This window comes from Tursiops truncatus, chromosome 6, assembly GCF_011762595.2.
Source record: "Tursiops truncatus isolate mTurTru1 chromosome 6, mTurTru1.mat.Y, whole genome shotgun sequence".
In the NCBI taxonomy this organism is placed as follows: Eukaryota; Metazoa; Chordata; class Mammalia; order Artiodactyla; family Delphinidae; genus Tursiops; species Tursiops truncatus.
In genome coordinates this window covers 21,712,190-21,725,777 of record NC_047039.1, presented here as the reverse complement: position 1 = coordinate 21,725,777, position 13,588 = coordinate 21,712,190, and positions in this window count along the sequence as shown.

The following is a 13,588-nucleotide window of genomic DNA, read 5'->3' as shown; positions in this document are numbered from 1 at the left end:
CCATCCTCAATGGGCTTCTGGAGCTGGCAAGTGACTCAGCTTCTTCCTGGCTGGTTCTGAAGTGTGCTTCTGCAGTGTTTGCTGCCTCCCTCATGAGTTCTTCAGTATATGTCTCTCTTGACTTTCCTGAAAGTTTGACTGTAGTCTGTTTCTGAAAGTTTTCCATAAATTCACTGAGGTTCATAATATCCTTGAAGGGAATTATCTGCTTTCCACCAAAATACCCATAGCTAATTTTATTTTAGTTCAGACTGTATGCAGATGTCTGAGTATTTTTGTACTTCATCTTGGTGTGAATGTACAGGAGTTTGCCAAGTTAAATACTCAGGAGAGGGATTATTATGCAATGCAAATTGTTTTCCAAGCAGATTATATCTTTCAACATCTACTGGCAAGTGTTTCCATTGCTTTGTATGATCTCCAAATTTATTGACTGACCTTGTAAATCTAGCTACCCTGGTAGATAGAAAATGGTATCTCTTTGTGATTTTTATTAGTAAGACTTTGAGTAAAAATGAGGTTAAGCATCTTTTGATTTGTTTCTTGGTCTTTTAATGTTTACTTTTAGGTAAAATCACTTTTCAGGTTTGTGCAATTTTTGGGGGGTTGTTTCCCCTTTTCTTACTGATTCGTAGACGCTCCATTTTATTTCTTTTTTGAGCTAGACATGTTGCAAACATCTCACCATTTTTGACTTTTACTTTTCATGTTCTTTAGTTTGTATTTTAAAATTGAAGTTTTACATTGAATTTAATCAGTTTTATAAGTGGTTTTATTATTGGTGTCTTGTTTAAGAAATTTTTTTTTTACCCCCTTACTCCCTTTATGATATCATAAAGACATTTCCCTTATATATTTTTTTCTAAATGCTACATTTAAAAAAATTAACAAATCTTTAATACAACTAGAATTGTATTTTTTTCTTTTTTCATTTTCCCTTCTCATTTGGAAGTTAAAACCTTTTATTTGTATTTCTTAGTGCTTATCTTTGCACTAAGTGCATACTTAACTATTCTAAAAGTAGTCAGTATCTTAAACCCTCTTCTACAGTGCAAGAACATTAAATTTACTTCAACTCCCTCCACATATCCATGTTATTTTCCAGTGTTTTAGTTCTGTATTCTTTTATTCCCATGAATTAGACATCATTATTATTACTTTCATTATTTTATACAAACAATACTTATATTTTACTTACAGATAGTTCAACAGAAGGCATGCTTCCTGGGTGGAATGTTATTGTCTTCAATATCAAAAATATTTCAATGTCACTTGACAATGTCTTTTGGGCTCTTATGTGGCTGTGGAAGTACGTTTTTAGTAGAAGTGGCTCCAGATATTGTGGGATCTGAATTTATATTAACATCCACAGTCTCAGCTAGCCCTGAAAATCAATATGCCTTACTTTAACTAGACTTTCTTTCTCAAGGTTTATCAAACAGGAACTGGTATGGCCATTTATCCCATTACTAAATATGTAGCTGACACTAGACACTTAAGTTACAATCACTCAACCATATGACTTCTGAAGGTACGAAGCAAAATTTTTCCTCTTGTTTGAAAAAAATGCATGCTCATTACTTATTTTTAAACTTCAAAATATTTTGCATCTTGAATCTGGTTATCTATAAATTTTAGCATAGCACTTTGGGTTTTCTGGCCCAAGTGTTATTATTCTCATTTAATTTACAATTAAAACCCTTATTTTTTAACATAAGGAAGATTTATTTCTCAAGGACAAGCATGAAATTGTACCTTCTATATTTCTTATGGCTTTATTTGTTTGACAGAATCACATTGACAAGCAGAACATGGTGAAATAATGAAGAGGAGGGAGAGGAGGAGGGCAGAGTTGGGCATCTGTTTCTACAGCAAATTTTAACTCAGAAAGAGTACAATGAGATTTTGAGGCTTATGAGATACCCTCTGCTATTTTATACTTATCTTAGGATACTTGATACCACCCAGAGATAAGCCACAGTCTTATATTATAATCATTTTTACCTGTACTAGATTCATATTAGCTAGTGTTTTTCCATATTATTTATGCAGACAATATTCATTATGTTTAACTGTTTAGTTATCATAAAAGTGCAATAAAATATGCACTTTCCTTCTGTAGTTACATTAAGACCTTTTATACACGCAATTAGATATTCTGTTAGCTTCAGCCATAGAGCTAGTGCATGATATATAAACTGAACTTTGTTTCCTGAATGGAAGAGAATCCTTGATGGTCTTAATTCCTGTGCTACTTCATCTAAACACCTTTTTAAATACCTGGAATTCAACACCGCCTGGTAGTAAATGTGTATAAAAGAAGGTAATTTGTGATATCTTCTTAACAATACTGGTGATCACTTTTAATCTCTTGCTTGATTTATCCTTTCACCAGCTGAGAAAATTGAAGTCTGCCACGTTCTACTGCTGATTTTCTAAGGTATGACAAGTTTCAATGGAGAAATTTGTACTTGTACAGTCTTGTACAATCACCAGCTGTTGGTTCAAGGAAATCAAGAGACCATGGCACAAAATCAATTACTGTAGTAAAATTGCCTAGAAAAACTGGAAATAACAATAGAACACACATTTGGTCACACACCATTTGCATCCTTACATATAAGAACTCGTTTAATTTTTAAACAAATTTGAGTTGTTATTTTTAATGATAAAATTATTTTTTATATTTTTCACATGAGGAAAAAGTGGTGTAGGTCCAGCCTGGAAGGGGAAGAGATAAGACTTGAAACCAGACTAGAGTCTTGTCTCTATAAGATGTTGCTAGGGGTTTTCCTTGAGATGGTCATGAAATGTGTGCTGTGGGGATCATATTCATAATCAAAGGCATCTCAAATTAGTAACATATGCAACATAATAAAAGAATAGAAAATAAATCTATCTTTTTTAAAAAGAATGGAGAAATAATCTTTTTGAATTCACCTACATAGATCATTTTAGTGACACAGCTTTACACACTAAGTAAAGGAGTTGGGAAGATTAACCACCTTTGTATTAGTAGCCTAGGGGGGGTATAGAAAAACTCCAACAAGGAAGGAGTAGGCAACAGTGATCGATGTTGCTGAGAGTCAGGTAAGATAAGAATGGAATGAAGCCCATAGTGCTTGGCCACATGGGTGTCATTGGCAACCCAGACAAGAGGGATTTTAGATAAGTGGTGAGCATAAAACCCTATTTGGAGTAAGATGAGGAGTGATTAAAAGGTAAAGAACTGGAGGCACTTTGTGCAGATTTCTATCTTGAGAACTTGGTATACAAGTGGGAGCAGAGAATTGGGGCTGTTGACAAGCTGAGAGGCTCAGGAAATTATTTTAAGATGAAAAATACCAAGTCTGGATCCACTTTCAATTACAAGCAACACTTGGATAATAATGGGAATGCCAGTTTACATTTAAATTCCTTTTTTGTTGTTGTTACCTTGAAAAATGTGGTTCTAGTATGTATGTACCTGGATAATACTTTGAAGTAATAACTTATTATTATTTTTTTAATTTCCCTCTTTCCTTACCCCTAAGTCAAGCACATAGCCCACTCTGACCATGTGGCATGGGAGAGACAAAAGTGGAGAGTTCATGAACCAAATCTTTATCCATGATGAACCCCAGATGTTTATCCTCACTACTTATGCAAAGATAGTGTTACAGAAGTACTTCTCAAAAGAAAGTTTTTGATTTCACCAATACTACGTTGAATAAAAATGGTCAGAATGATCATTCACATCTTATTCCTGATTTTAGAGAAAATGCCTGCAGTTTTTCACTGTTGAGTATGATGTTGGCTATAGGTCTGTCATATGTGACCTTTATTATGTTGAAGTATGTTCCCTCCACATCAACTTTGTTGAGAGTTATCATAAATGGATGTTGAATTTTGTCAAAAGCTTTTCCTGAATTTATTGAGATGAGCATATAGTTTTTTTCCTTCAATTTGTTAATGTGACATATAACATTGATTTGTGGATATTGAACCATCTTTTCATCCTTGGGATAAGTCCCACTTGATTATGGTATATGACCTTTTTAATGCACTGTTGGATTTGTTTTACTAACATTTTGTTTAGGATTTTTGCATCTATGTTCATTAGTGATGTTAGCCTGTAATTTCTTTTTCTCGTGGGGTTTTCTTTATGTGGTTTTGGTATCAGAGTAAAGCTGGCCTTATAGAATGAGTTTTGAAGCATTCCTTTCTCTTCAGTTTTTTGGAATAGTTTGAGAAGGATAGAAGTTAACTCTTCTAGTACGATTCACCTGTGGAGTCATCTGGTCATGGACTTTTGTTTGTCGGTAGTTTTGTTTTTTTTTTTTTTTTTAATTACTGATTCAACTACATTACTGGTAATTGATCTGTTCATATTTTATATTTCTTTCTGATTCAGTCTTAGGAGATTGTATATTTCTAGAAGTTTATCCATTTCTTCTATGCTGTCCATTTTATTGACATATAATTGTTTGTACTAATCTCTTATGTCCTTTGTATTTCTGTGGTGTTGGTTGTAATATCTCCTCTTTCATTTTTTATTTTATTTACTTGGGCCCTCTCCCTTTTTTTCCTGATGAGTCTGGATAAAGATTTATCAATTTTGTTTATCTTTTCAAAGAACCACCTCTTAGTTTCACTGATATTTTGAATTATTTTTTTAGTCTTTATTTCATTTATTTCTGCTTTTTATTATTTCTTTCCTTCTACTAATTTTATTGTTATTCTTTTTCTAGTTCCTCTAGGTTTAATGGCTTTTATTCTTAATATAAGGAAGAACCATAGATCTGACTTTACTTTGAAAAGTATCACTTTGACTGTTATGTTGAGACTACTTGTAGGGCTTTATCTGTCAGGATCCTGTTAGAAAAGAGATGGCACACATAACTTAGTAATTTGAGAAAAATTAGAATGTAAGTAGTATGGGCAGGAAAGAGGGAAAATCCAAGACATAGGGCAAGTATGAGTTCTAGCAACATGATGGTGGTAGTGCTGGTGGCACATACTGTCACTCTTAGACCTGAAGAGACAGGAGCGCCGCTCTAGAAGTCTTCCTAGAATCAGGGAGAAGAGAGTTGTGTGGAGAAGGCAACCTTGATAAGAGTTACAACCTTTGATTGAGGGACCCAGGCACCCTGTAGTAGGATGAAAATAATCCTCAAAGATATCAGGTCCTAGTCCCTGGAACCCATTAATGTTACATTATATGAAAAAATGGTCCTTTCAAATAGGATTACACTAAGAATATTGAGATGGGGAGATTATCTTGGATTATCCCTGTGGGTTCTAGGTACAGTCATAAGTGTCCTTATAAGAGAAAGGCAGGAAAATTTGAAAATTAGAGCGATGCTGCCACAGCCAAGACACACTGGCAGCCACCAGAAGCTGGAAGAGGCCAGGAAGGAATATTCCCCTATAACCTCTGGAGAAAGCATGGTCTTGATTTTGGTCCAATAATACTGATTTTGGACTTCTAACCTCTAGACTGTGAGAAAATAAATTTCTGTTTTTTTACATCCTCAGTTTGTGATTAATTTGTTATATCAGCCCTAGGAACCTAATAAGCCCCCACAGTGTCCTCTGTCCCACTGGTTTCCTGCCAGGAATCCTTGCCATGTAGAGCCAAGTGGGTGGCAGAGCATAAGCCAGCTCACAATCTGAGGCACAAAGCAGTCAGGTGAAAAGCAGAGAGTAGATTTGAGGGTCAAATAGATATCTGCCTCAAAGGACAAGGAAAATAGTAGTAGAACCAGTTAAGAAGTTGTTATAAAGATCCAGACAGCATATATTGGTAATCACACTAATGTATCTGCAGGGAAGATCAGACTGGTTGTATGTTCAAGATGAGGCCAGTGGAATGTTCTGACATGTTTGATATGAGTATGAGAAAAAGAGAAGGATCAGTAATGGCTCAATGGATTACAGATGAAACAACTGCAAGATGTATTCTCACTATGAAGGCAAGTTCTTAGGGAAATCCAAAGTTCACAGCAGAGAGAGAAATGAAGACAATAGAGGAATATGAAGTTTCTGGCTCCCACACCCACAGTAGACATTAAACCAACACATCTGCCAGCAAGATTAACATAAAACCTTATGCTAAGGGTCCATTTACCTAATTTCCTATTACTTAGTACAACATGTCTGGCTTTCAACAAGAAATTATGTCAGGCTAAAAGGCAAGAAAAAAAACTGTCTGAAGAGACAAAGCAATCATTAGAACTACACCTAGATATGGCACAGATGTTGGAATCACCAGACAAGAAATTTAAAATAACTATGTTTAATATAATAAAGACTCTAATGGAAAAGTAGAGAACCAGATGGATAATGTAAGCAGAGAGAAAGACACTCTAATAAAAAAGGAAAATTAAAGGCTAGAAATAAAAAAAAATATGGCAACCACAACAACAAAAATACTGCAACAGAAATGAATTCCTTCGATGGGCTCATCAGTAGACTCAACACAACTGAAGAAAGATTCAATAAGCTTGAAAATAGATCCACAGAAACTTCTCAAACTGAAATTTGAAGACTAAAAAAAGATTGAAAAATCAAGACATCCAAGTACTGTGAACAAACTTCTAAGGTAGAATATAATTTCACTACCAGAAGCAGAAGGAAAGAATAGAACAAAAGAAATATTTGAACTAACAATAGACAGGAACTTTCCAAAATAAATGACAGACACCACAACACAGACCCAGGATACTTGAAGAACACTAAGCAAAATATAAATGTATAAAATCCATACCTAGGCACATCCTATTCGAACTGCATAAAAACACAGAAAGAGCAAGTCTTGAAGGAAGCCAGAGGGGAAAAAAGAAACTTTATCTGTAGTGGAACAAAGAAAGTAATTACATCAGACACCATGCAAATAAGAAGAGAGTGGAATGAAATACTTAAAATCTTAAAATCTTAAAATGTCACCAACCTATAATTCTATACTACAGAAATATTATATTCTCCAAAAGTGAAAGAGAAATAAAGACTTTCTCAAACAAAATCTTAGAAATTTTATTTCAGCACAACTTCCTTGTAAGAAATATTAAAAGATTTGTTTCAGAAAGAAGGAAAATGATATAGCTTAGAAACTCAGATCTGCATGAAGAAGAGTTAAGAGAATGAATAAAGGTAAAATAATATCTTTCATTTTTCTTATTAACTCATCTAAAACATAGTTGTTTTGTTAAAGTAGCAATGCATTAAATGATTGTAGCATAGAGAGAAGTGTAAAGAAAGGCGCAATGCTACAAGGGACCGGAAAAAGAAAGGAGTTGATAATACTGTTATAAGATACCATACTCATGTGAAACAGTATAGTGTTATCTGAAGATGGACTTAAATTCTTTAAAAATACATATTTTATAAGGCAAAGTCACTAAAATTTATTTTTTAAAAGGAAGTATAACTGATATGCTAAGAGGGAAGATCAAATGGAGTCATTTAAAATCTCTATTTAAATCAGAAAATGCAGAAAAAGGGAGAAACAAAGAACAAATGCAACAAATAAAAAACAATTATGTTAATGGTATACATTAATCCAAATATATCAATAATCACTTTGTTAATGGTCTAAGTACACCATTACAACACAGAGACTGTCTTGAATGCACTTGCAAAAAACCCACATATTGTTTGCAAGAAATCAATTTTTAATATACAGACTCAGGTTGAAATGAAAGATGTGGAAAAAATAACAATAATCAAAAGGAAGCTAGAGTAGCTATATTAATTCAGATAAAGCAAACTTAAGAACAAGAAAGATTATCAGAGACCAATTCTCCAAAAAAATCCATACAAATCCTAAAATGCCAAATTGCATGAGGCAAAACCAGATAGAATTTAGAGGAGAAATTGACAAATCCACTATTAGACTTGAAGGTATAAATACCCCTCTATCAGTAATTTACAAATAAATTTGACAGGTCAGTAAGGGTGTAGATTACTTAAACAGCACTTTCATTAACATGACCTAATTGACCAAATGCTCCATCCAACCACTACAGAACATACATTCTTCTCAAATTCACTTGGAACATTCATCATGGTGGACCACATTCTGGCCATAAAACCCACCTTAACAAATATAAAAGAACAGGAATCTTTCATATAACCTATGTTCTCAGAGAACAATGAAATTAAACTAGAAATGAAAACCTGAGAGACAGCCAGAAAACTTACAAGTATATGGAGATTAAAAACTTACTTCTAAATAAAATGTGAGTCAAAGAAGTCTCCAGAGAATTTTAAAAATATTTAGAGCTAAATGAAAATAAATTTTTGTCAACATGTGTGGAATGCTGTGAAGGCGGCACTCAGAAGGCAATGTAAACTTTAAACGTATACATTAAAAAAGAAGAAAGATCTAAAATCTTGAGAGAAAAGGGCAATTTAAGCCTAAAGCAAGCAGAAGAAAATAAATTAAAAAAACTAGATTAGATATCAATGAAATTAGAAATAGGAAAACAATAGAGAAAAATCAATGAGATATGTTTCTTTAAAAAGATCATTGAATTTATAAGACCCTAGTGAGGCTAAGCAAGAAAAACGAAAGAAGACACAAATTATTAAATATCAGAAATGAAAGAAGGTCAATACTGAGCACAAGAATATTATAAAGACAGTAAAGGAATAGTATCTGACAACATTTAATAACATAGATAAAATTGGAAGGCTATATCAATGCTATGTAATACAAAATTTTAAATATATGTAATTTGATTTTAAACTCTCTGATAGAATATTTCATCCTTTTTTGCACCCCATGTAGTTTCTTATACATATAATTTCTAAAAATATGGAGTTATTAATAAAAGTTTTCCAATATCTTATCTTTTTTTTTAATGCTGTGTCTTCATTACATCAAAATAACGTATGTCTGTTTTTCCACACACCATCTGCAGAACAAAACGACAATATTCCTTGAAAATATAAAAATACCTTATGTTCTTACTCTCTCAGCTTTTTGGATTCAGTGTCACTGAGAAAAAATTAATTGGATCGCTCTAAATGAGAATGCAACTGAAGTAATAGTTTGGAGGTAAAAAGACAAAAAGTAGCCCAATGTAGAATGAGAGGATGATGTGCTTGCCAAGACTAGAAAAGTTTGGACCTCAGCATCCAATGGAGGTCATTGGATGGAAGAATAGTGTGTGAAGCACCGAAGGAAGGCTGAACTTCTGCATTACTGATAAGGAGGCTGAGTAAAACTCCCTGTGCTCCAGCTTGGAATAAAGGGATAGAAGCCTTGCTTATATCACCTTTATTTAAATGTACCATATGGGCTTGGATGATATCAGTGACCAAAATGCACACTCGATAGCAGAGAGACTGTCAGGTGTATTGACCTGTGGAAATGTCTCTTTCCATGGGCCCCAAAGATGGCTGATGTTGGACATCTTGACTTTTTGTCAAGGGAGAACTCAGAGCCATGTTGTACATGATTGAGAGCAAAAGAAATAAGATATTTTCTTTTGCATTTCATATTGAAGTGAAGGAGGGGATTCATAGACTTGCACTTCATAAATGTTATCTTTGTGAATAACATTACCAAGAGATTTATACAGAATATCCCAGAGTACTTCAAACAAGCGAGATCAGATAGATGAGGTTGTTCTGATGTGTACCTCAAGTTTAGGGTCTAGGTATTCAAGTCAGATGGGCCCCATTTCAAATCCTCTGTCATTTATTTTCTGATTTTGAATAATTTATTTAATTTCTGTGAGTTTTGGTTTCCTTACTGCCAAAATAGATAATAATATGTACAATGTTGGCTTGTTCTGAGAATCACATGAAAAAGCATAAAGCACCAAATATAGGATAATAAGCAGTTGTTATCTTGAACTAAAAAGAACAAAACATAGTTCTCAAACATATGAAAAGAGAAAAGCTTTTTTTTTATGTGTGTTTGCTTTTGCTTTATTCTTTTTAGGAATATAATGTAGAGGAAAGAGTTTCAAGCCATTTCAGTGTTGGTCACTAATGATTTGGAGGCTCTCGCCCAAAGTGTGAACTTCTATAGTCATTGTCACAGATGACATAGATTTTAAGTTTAGAAGGAAATGGCATGTAACTTTTCTGATATTTTAGGAGTTCTCTGGGGGTGGATATATGTGAAGTGAAATGGAAGAAGAAACTCTGTTAAATAATGAAGGAATTGTGAAATCACACTTTAAATTACTGAGATTTCTTATGGATTGTGGAATTCTGCTGTGAATAGAGCAGAGTCGCTGGGTTCTACAGTGGGGAAAAGTTTCTGCCTTGGAAAAGCAGAGTTATAATGTAGATAGAATATCCCTAAAAGAAGAAATCTCTTTTACAAATGCAATTATTTATCCAATAAATATTTATTATCTATCAACTTTGTGCCAAACACTGTTCTAAATGGGTATTAACCTGATTAAATCCCTCAGGGACATGGCATTCTAGTTGGTAAGAAAGACCACAAATAAGTAAAGAATTTCATAAGTGCTAATAAAAGAAAAAAAATGTGCTGGGATAAAAGTTAATATAAGGGTATCTTAATTACATAGTTCCCCTAACAATTTACATGGTGGCTGAGATCAAGAGCAATATCAGAAAGTGAGTGGAAACTGGATGACAAGCAAAGAGCAATGGGAAGAATGTTTCAGGAAGGGTAAAAAAAGCAGCAAAGGCACTAAAGTGACAAATAGATTGATCCATTCTAGGAAATTGAGAAGGCTGGCATTCGTTGGGTGGAAAAGTCTGGAGAAACAGTCATTCAAATTCACCTGTTTCTCTCCTTCATGGAGAAAGGGTTGGGGATAGGGGAAAGGAGGTAAGCTTCAGGTCCAGTGAATAGAGGAGGGGATACAGGCAGCAGTCCTTTCCCTCAAGGTGGTGAAGTTCAAAGACAAAACTCTCTATTGCAGGACTGCCTGCTCTCCCAGAACTCAGGTCTCTGTTAAGCTAATCATCTTGTCTCTTTTCTCTCTGTTAGATGTTCCAAGCTAGAAAAGGGAGAATTTGAACTATTGTCTAGAGATAGGCTGAAGAGAATGGCAAGACAACCTCATTCTTGCATATTATTTACATGGTCATTCTGTAACTTTTATTACACTATAGGAATCTGGACAGAGCCTGCACATGCCACTCTGCATAGATGAACATGGTTCCTGAACATGAGACCATCAGCAGAGCAAGGAATTATGAGCAGGAAAAATCTACCCATAGATGCACAAGTAGGAACAGGAGAGTTTCTGAGCAATAAAGCCTATAGATACTTATGCCAACATTCCAGTAGGTTTTGGCAGCTGTTTTCACAGAAAGTTTAACTCTGTTATATCTTTTCTTTCTTCTCTTCTTGTTCTCTTCTATCTCCTGAGAAAGTGTCTTCAAATTCTCCCCTCTGGAATCTTTCTATGTCCACTTTGCTCAGCTGTGATTTATACCTCTTCTAACCTCTACAATGAAATGTCTGATTTTAGACTTGGCACCTAGAACTCACTGGATTTAGAAGAAAAAGTGATTTTTGTATGAATACATGTTGCTCTAAGCTCCTTGAGATCAGAGAGTAGCTTCTACCATTGAATTTTTTTCTCCTACTAAGGTGTGATACAAAATATATTTTCTGATGAATGAGTTGGGGTTTAAAAAATACACTTAGTGAAAGAAAGCTAAAGAAACATTGGTATCCAACGTCCAGTATCCACTGGCAATACCAATATCCACTGGTATTACACCAATCTTAACTAATCACGGGAGCTCTGTCCAATACCTTGCCCCAAGAGATGATGGAATCTGGAAATTAGATTGCTACCATAAATTCAAGGTCTCATGAACTTACCCTTCAGAGAAATGCAGTCTTCCCCTTAATTCTGAAGTAAACAGCTGACTCTTTCTAACTTCTGATTTGTAATATAGTTTTATGCAGAACATAGGGCAAGTACCAACCTTAAATTAAACTGCCCACTGGGTTTCCCACCAGTCATTCTGGTACTTACCAGTTCCTTGTACTTGTGAGATGAACCTTGTCTCCCTTCTTTAACTTTTCTTATTAACAATAGGCTAGATTGCTATTTCAACCCAAAGGATCATCAACCTTACCAAAATGGAGCCAGACAACTCCTGTTGATATGCTCTAAACATCATATTGGATTTCTCAGATAACAAAACCAACACTTGGAAGTTTTCCCTGCTATCAGCGCTCAGACTCTACCCTCTTATTTCCATCTTAGTGATGTAACAACATTTGTCTTTCATGGGGAATCTCTCATTTGTGAGCTCATACTAGTTGTAATCATCAAAAGATGCTTAATATCAATATTGTGGCTCTTGTCACAATACTGGTGAAAAATAAAGGTGTTTAAATTTCTCTTCTAAGTTTAGTATGAGAATCTGGGTCATATGGAAAATCTGGGGGGGCAATAAAAATAAGATATAATCTGTAGGTTCAATAGTTATGTTTCCAACCCAAACTTAGGTCTACTAGCTTGACACACAGCAAAGTCAATATAGTGATAACAGGTTGTGGTGAAGAAAAGTACAGTGTTTATTGCATGGTAACAATCAAGGAGAACAGGCAGGTCATGCTCAAAAGTCCTGAACTCCCCAGTGGCTTTTAAGGATGGGTTTTTAAAGACAAAGTGAGGGAGAATGTTGTGAGGAATGTGATCAGCTAATGAACAATTTTCTGATTAGTGGGTGGTGAGGTAACTAGGTGAGGTCACAGGGGTTAGCATTATCAATCTTCAGTCTCCAGCTGGTCTGGGGGATATGTGCTCATGGTCATTATTCTCCAACTGGTTGGGATCTGGTTTCCACACAACAACTGAGGAATGTGCATTAGACTTTGTCTTTACCTTTGAGACAGAACTAGGAGCCTGTTGGGCTGATTTATTTCTTAAGCTAGTTATATCCCTTCCTGACTGTCCTATCTTTGTTTCTGCATTCCTTTGCTTTCTCTAATCAGGAACTCTGGGGCTTGTTTCTTTCTCTATTCATGGATGGCCTAGGGGCCACAGTTTATTCCCACAGTCTTTTTCCTAATCATCATTAAGCAGGGGGCTCTGGGCGTTCTGTCACCAAGAACAGAGGTCTCTACATAGGTCTGCTCAGTTTCAGTTATTTGGAACAACACGATGTTATTCAAAAAGATAAAATTGTTTTATTAAATGACAGGTCTGAGCAAACACCAACTGTATATAAAATAATAAAAATTTATTTATAAAAACAAATGTTTTACAAATTATTTTAAGAAAATTTGCTATTTCATAAGCTATATATAAAAACATCATCATCATGGTGGGGACTCTTGTTACACTATTCTTGATGCCTTCAAAATCCAAAGGACAGTTCATCAAATACCTTCATTTTCTTATTTCTAATCTTTTTCTCTACACCACCTTAACCATTCATTCCCTTAGAAATATCACAAAAACTTATCATTACCATTATCTGTCACCTCAAAAATATCAATTTTAGGTATTCAATTTTTTGAGCTCCACCACCTATATTTCTAGTTCACTCTTTATAATATCCCTATTTCAACAATTTTCAAAAACAGAGTTCCAATCCAGTGAGGCTTCTAATTTTTAACTGTTTATCTCTGCCATCACAACCTCAATTT